Source organism: Micropterus dolomieu, linkage group LG03 (assembly GCF_021292245.1).
Source record: "Micropterus dolomieu isolate WLL.071019.BEF.003 ecotype Adirondacks linkage group LG03, ASM2129224v1, whole genome shotgun sequence".
Lineage (NCBI taxonomy): Eukaryota > Metazoa > Chordata > Actinopteri > Centrarchiformes > Centrarchidae > Micropterus > Micropterus dolomieu.
In genome coordinates this window covers 31,591,911-31,598,647 of record NC_060152.1, presented here as the reverse complement: position 1 = coordinate 31,598,647, position 6,737 = coordinate 31,591,911, and the positions used below count along the sequence as shown (strand labels likewise).

General features: G+C 41.9%; 1 long non-coding RNA gene across 1 annotated transcript; it reads left to right on the top strand.

Moving 5' to 3' along the window:
* Positions 1-604: 604 nt before the first annotated feature.
* LOC123967814 lies at positions 605-5,995 on the top strand. The gene is made up of 2 exons (XR_006824354.1): positions 605-3,022; positions 5,153-5,995. It is a non-coding gene; the product is annotated as an uncharacterized LOC123967814 (long non-coding RNA).
* Positions 5,996-6,737: the final 742 nt, after the last annotated feature.

Genomic DNA, 6,737 nt, shown 5'->3' with positions numbered 1-6,737 from the left:
ACTACACAAACGCATGGCTCAACACAGAAGGGCCAACTCCTCAGGTCAAGACTCTGCAGTCTACTTACATCTGAAGGACAGAGGACACTCGTTTGAGGACCACCAGGTGCACATTTTAGACAGAGAAGATGGATGGTTTGAAAGAGGTGTCAAGGAAGCATCTACACCAGGGTTGAGAAGCCGTCGCTGAACAGAGGAGGGGGTCTACGCCACCACTTATCCCCCACTTACAATGCTGTCCTTTCATCACTTCCCAGGAAACTCAACAAACGTAACCTATTGGCCTCAGGTGAAGATACCAACGATGGTCGTTCAGTCTTGGCCACAGGTAGTCTCAACGACTGTAACGACTGTCGTCACAGCAACAAGGAACACTAACGAACCAGCGGTATCGATGACCCGGGATAACGACCCCACTGAGGTTAAATAGCTGAGTTTCCCTGCCAGTCAGTCAGAACTGAAGAAGTCCTTTGGATGAGGGACGAAACGTCTTCCAGTAGCTTCAACCAAGTCCAGTTGCCCTTCATTTTAACCTTCGTTGGTTCACATTCTGATGATTACATATGATAACAGAAATTCTGGCGGCGTTGTTGTTGTTGTTGTTGTTGTTGTTGTTGAGTAGCTACAGAATTCAGAAGCAGAATTCTGACAATGACAGGTAAAAGAAAACAATAGTTAATTTCTGAAATTGTAACTGGAGATGTTGGGGAAGTGATCCAGATTAGCGGAGCAGGACAGGCAGCACGCAGACAAGATCCCGAAGCAAAGGAAAAATAATGTCATGAGCAAAAAAGTTAACATGAGGAATCAACAAACTACAGCCTGAGTTTGAGTGTAGCTTAAGTAACAAATTGGTGAACAGAATGATCTGGCAGAGAGTGGAGTGAAGCGCTGCCGTTGATAAACTGCAGAGTCTTGATTGGTGGAGGGGATTCAGGTGTGCAGGGGATTGCAGCAGGAGGAGGATAATTGGAGCGCCACGCCCAGCCAGACACAGACACAAAGAGACAGATCACAGACAGGGGACTGATAATCAGCACAAGGGAGGGGAGAAAGGCTGAAAACAATAGTAAAGAGGGAGAGCACATGACACATTGTACCTTCAATGGTAGACAATATAAACTCTGTCCTGATGCAAACTCCAATAAAAAGATAAAACTCATTCATCACAAACCCCATGGAACAGCACTGGACTGTGGGGCGATTTGAACTGCAGGTCACTTGACTCCAAAGCTTTTCCCCCAATCCACTAATTCCCTCTGCATCAGTGTAAAAGAAGGAGCTGAGAAACAATGAGTGAAATTTTCAGAGCCTCACAAACACTTCTAAATTAGTCTTGGTACTATCACAATTAACACAATTAAATCCTAATCAGTAATTATTTTCTTCATTCAGGACTTCAGTGTGCATGTGCTATGGGGAAAAAGGCAACACAAGCTCTGGGCCTTATGAACGTGTTGAACAACTAATGTCATGACAATCACCTGGTTTCAATATGAGACATCTTGTCTTGAAATTTGTCGATCGCTTTTCAAGATACTGTAGCTTGTTGTGGTCCAAATGTGGGTCAGAGGGAACACTTTTCCTGACAGGGGCACTACATGAAAGGTCTGGAGGTCTTGGAATTCTTTAGAACCTATACTGAATTTCACAGCAATCTGACCACTGTTGATATAATCCTGCTCTGGACCAACAGTCAGAGGGATTGGCCAACATACTCAGGTACTTGGAAGTTGTTAATATTATGAACATTAGGGTTTGTGTTTTTTTTTTTTTACCACAAACACCTCTAGATCTTTCTTTTGGGCACTAGAGTTACACAGACATTCAATGTAAGAACTTGCTGGTACCCATCCTCAGACTCCTGACTGTGCTGCCTCCTAATAGTCCATGCACCTCATTCAGATGTCCTGAAAATGCCTGAATATTACTAATATATTTAGCCCAAGTGCCGACCTGAGCTGGGTGTATTTGCTTAATCCTGTTAATCTCGTTGATGGCGCTGCAGGGAGGGACCCAGAGGTGCTGTGGGAGACCCTGATTGGGTGTGATGTCATCTGTTTTTGCTGCTTAACTGGGCTTTGCCTTTAAGTGCTTTCCAGTATGTTTGGAGATCAAAAGCCACACTCACCATAGCAGCTTTAATCACCTCCTCTGCTAGGGGCAGGTGTGTGTGTCAGTGTGTGTGGTATTGGTTGTGTGGTACGGATATGCAAAGGGTTGCTGGCATTTCCAAAGATAGCCAGGCTGACATTTCTATTGACTTTGATGTTGATAATCCCTCACAAGTTCCCCAAAGCTAACTGATATTTTATGTGTGCATGTGTGTAAGTGTGTCTGTGTGTGCACAGCCTCAAAGTCTGTGTATTCAGTAGCAGGTTGTTGGGTCAGAATCAACGTTATCAGTGTTTACCTATGAAAATGTTCCAGATTGTAAAGTAAACAGTTTTTTTTACCCCCAGAATCAAATCCAGAGTAAGATCAAGACATTTTTTTTTTTATTTACCTTCTTTGATCCTCATGATTTCCCTGCAGACAAATCACAGTTAAAGGGCATGACATCACAGTTTAAAGGGCACTTTAATGCTGTGTTTATTTATGGTCAGACGTGGGATGCTAAACACTTCATTAGGATGTATTTAAGCTGTCATGGTGGAAACATGTAAAAGTAATATTGTTTACTTTTGACTATGTGGGCGTGTTTGACATCACACTGGGAACTGTCATTTGACAGTCCTGACCTGACGAGGAAATGTGACTTAAAGCGTTGTTTTGATTTAGTGTTCCTGGTATAGCAATTCATAATCCCCTTTAATCAACCAGATGATGTTCAGAGCGAATAGTCACTTTGTCTTCTTTGCTGCCTCTTCTATTTTTTCACACCTGTTGCAAGATTGTCTAAAAGGCAGGCGATCATGCTCACTGAGAGTAATGACACTTAGGTTAGAAAATTGTAAATGTGCAGGTCACAACATCTAACAATGCTCAACCTGTTGAGCGCTGATTTTTTGCCCCCATGAAGGTAAATGACAGATATGTCATGTATTTAAAACTGTTTATTTGAAAGCAACTCTGATGATGTACATAGATGTAACCCATCATAACATGTGTGTGTATAGCAATAGTCTGTTTGGTTGTTAGAAGTTAATGTCATATGTGAGATGAGAAGATTGACATCAATCTTATATCTGTGTGTTAAGCATAGAGCTGGAGTCAGGATGTGAATAGCCTTACTTAGCATTAAGATGAGAAGCAGGGGAAACCGCTACACATGATCTGTCCAAAGTATTTATTTTAAAACACACCAACACCTCTAAAGTTCACTAATTAACACATCATATCATCAAAACAAATTGACAGCGACTATTTGTGGCTTTAAGGTTTACATGCTGGAACCATTTCTTGACAAACAACAGCCAGACGCAGTGACTTTACCCAGCTCCCAGACTCCTGTCATCACAGTTAGGTTGCCAGGTTTGGTTCCATTGTGCCTGCACAAAGACCAAAACCAGTGCTCAATGACTGTATAAATGGAGACGCTGCACAGAAATGCTGAGCAGATGGAAAAACTGTTTGTCAAGAACTACACTGAACAAAATTATAAACACAACACTTGTTTTTGCCCCAATTCATCATGAGCTGAACTCAAAGATCTAAGACTTTCTCTATGTGCACAAAAGGACTATTTCTCTCAAATATTATTCACAAATCTGTCAAAATCTGTGTTAGTGAGCAACTTCTCAGTTGCTGGATAGTGGTAGGACATGGTACACACTGTTATGTGGGATGTAGAGCATCCCAAACATGCTCAATGGGTGAGTATGCTGGCCATGCAAGAACTGGGATGTTTTCAGCTTCCAGGAATTGTGTACAGATCCTTGCATGGGGCCATGCATTATCATGCTGCAACATGAGGTGATGGTCGTGGATGAATGGCACAACAATGGGCCTCAGGATCTCGTCACGGTATCTCTGTTCAATCACAATGCAGTCAGGTCGAGACCCCGATGAGGACGACGAGCAAGCAGATGAGCTTCCCTGAGACGGTTCCTGACAGTTTGTACAGAAATTCTTTGGTCATGCAAACAGATTATTGCAACAGCTGTCCAGGTGGCTGGTCTCAGACGATCTTGGAGGTGAAGATGCTGGATGTGGAGGTCCTGGGCTGGCGTGGTTACACGTGGTCTGCGGTTGTGAGGCTTGTTGGATGTACTGCCAAATTCTCTGAAACGCCTTTGGAGACGGCTTATGGTAGAGAAATGAACATTCAATTCACGGGCAACAGCTCTGGTGGACATTCCTGCAGTCAGCATGCCAATTGCACGTTCCCTCAAAACTTGCGACACGTGTGGCATTGTGCTGTGTGATGGAACTGGACATTTTTGAGTGGTGCAATCCCCATGCTGTCTGATCAGCATCTTGAGATGCCACACCTGTGAGGTGGATGGATTATCTCGGCAAAGGAGAAGTGCTCATTAACACAGATTTGGTCAGATTTGTGAACAATATTTGAGAGAAATAGGCCTTTTGTGTCCATAGAGAAAGTCTTAGATCTTTGAGCTCAGCTCATGATGAATGGGGGCAAAAACAAAAGTGTTGCATTTATAATTTTGTTCAGTGTAGGTCCAGCATATAAGTTTTAACCTGTTGGGTATGGATTTTACAAACAAGATACTGCATGCTAATTAGTGAGCTTTAGAGGCTTTGGTAACTTATTTTTTTAATTCTAGAGCAAGCCAGGCTAGCTTTTTTCCCCCTGCTTCCATTTTTTATGCTAAGTTAGACTAACTACGTCCTGATTAAAAACATCTGTTGTATCACGTGTTTTTACAAACATGGTGAAATAGTCCTTCAGTCAGATTGATATGCTCAATAACACAAGCATGTCAGCTAAGTTAACATTTCTAAACAATACAGACAGAAAAGGTAACAAAAAAGATATTCAGGCTATTGCAAAAACAATGATTTTTTACTTTCATCATTAAGACTACTAAAATGTTTGCTCAGACATGTTTACTTAGGAAGGAATAACTGGAATCTGGCTTCAAAAAAAGGCCTTAAGTAAAACGTAGTTGTCTTTACATGTGTGTGACAGCAATTCAGCGTGTTTGATGAGCCTCATGTTTACTGATAACATCCTCCTTCCGCACAGAGCTGCGTTCGTCTATGTCAGAGGTTAATGGAACTGTGTCATTAGCCCCGAAGGAGAGTGAGGGGCCAAAGACTTGAGGTCCATGAGTGCCAGACACACACACACACACACACACACACACACACACACACACACACACACACACACACACACACACACACACACACACACACACACACACACACACACACACACACACACGATCTTCTGACAGGATCTAATGACAGCCTGTTAGGTAAATACACAGTCGTCTACTCCATCCTCCATTATCTCTCGATCACTGAAGATGCAGCTGTGCTAGAGCAGGAAGACTGCACACTGGATTGCTAGCTCTCTGTACCCAGGGACATGTATGGTGCAGTGGTGGATCGAGACTTTGGCCAAGACTCTATTTGCAACATTCACATTGTCCTGAGAAATAATGTAAACACACTGGGCAAAGGGGAGCAGCAAGGCAGTATACATGCACAAACAATTCCTGAAGACTGTGGGGCTAAGTGAAGTTATTAAATGTTCCATTTCTTTTTGACGGAGCCACTTCTGTGTTTCGTACATATTTTCTCAATCTCTGTTTCAGTCTATTTTGTAACTCCACGCTCTGTACACTAATTTGATTGTTGTATGGCTACAAATGTGATTGATTTTATATTTTTCTCATTTTATTCTGATTGGAGAAATACTGTCATTGTGTTAAATGTCAGCATTTAGTGACTGAATGCTTTTTTTCCCTCTTCAACCTTCATTCCTCTTTCTCTTCTTAGCGTGTAATATTATGAAGGTCGGTTCCTCAGAAGTTGCGGTTGGTTTGCATGTTTTCCTGAAATAAACGTATATGATAATTTGCTCTGTGTGAGAATGTGTTCTTTTGCTGAATAGTAGCGACTGTTGGTCTAGTTCTGTACCTCCTAGTCAGACATTTCAGATTTATTCAGCAATTCAAAGGTCTGAACGACATTGTTTCTGCTAGTTAAAGAAACAGTTGACCCGAGTTTAGTAGATTAAGGATCGAAGTCGGCCTCCCTCATTGTTAGCTACCTAAATTTTCCCTTAAAGGGCTTCACAATCTGTGCAGCATACAAAGCCTTGAATTTAAAGTGTAACAAATCTAGAATGACATGATGGACTCAGCACTGAGAGAGTAACTGTAGATATGAGAAGTGAGCAGATTAGGAGAGTAAACAAATACAAAGAATCTTTGGCGGTTATCTATCTCATGGAACTAGCAATGTGCGCCAAAGAGGGCATCAGGCAGCGATGAAATTCATGTTGCCACTAAAAAATAACAGAAAATGAAAACAAGTGTGCATGAGATGTTCGCAGCTGTGCAGGTGTTTTGAAGACAGAGATTACAACATTAAATCTGAAGTTTTATTTGATTATCATCTCCACATGATGTCTGAAGATTCTCATTCATCCAGGTCATAGTTATCCAAAGAAGGTTAAAGTCAAGGGCAACTGGACTTGGTTGAAGATACTCATACTCAGATATTCAACCAAGTCCAGTTGCCGCTGACTTTAACCTTCTTTGGATCATCTCCACAGTTTTGATAAAGCAATTTATAGACAAGGTGAAATTGTGGATGGA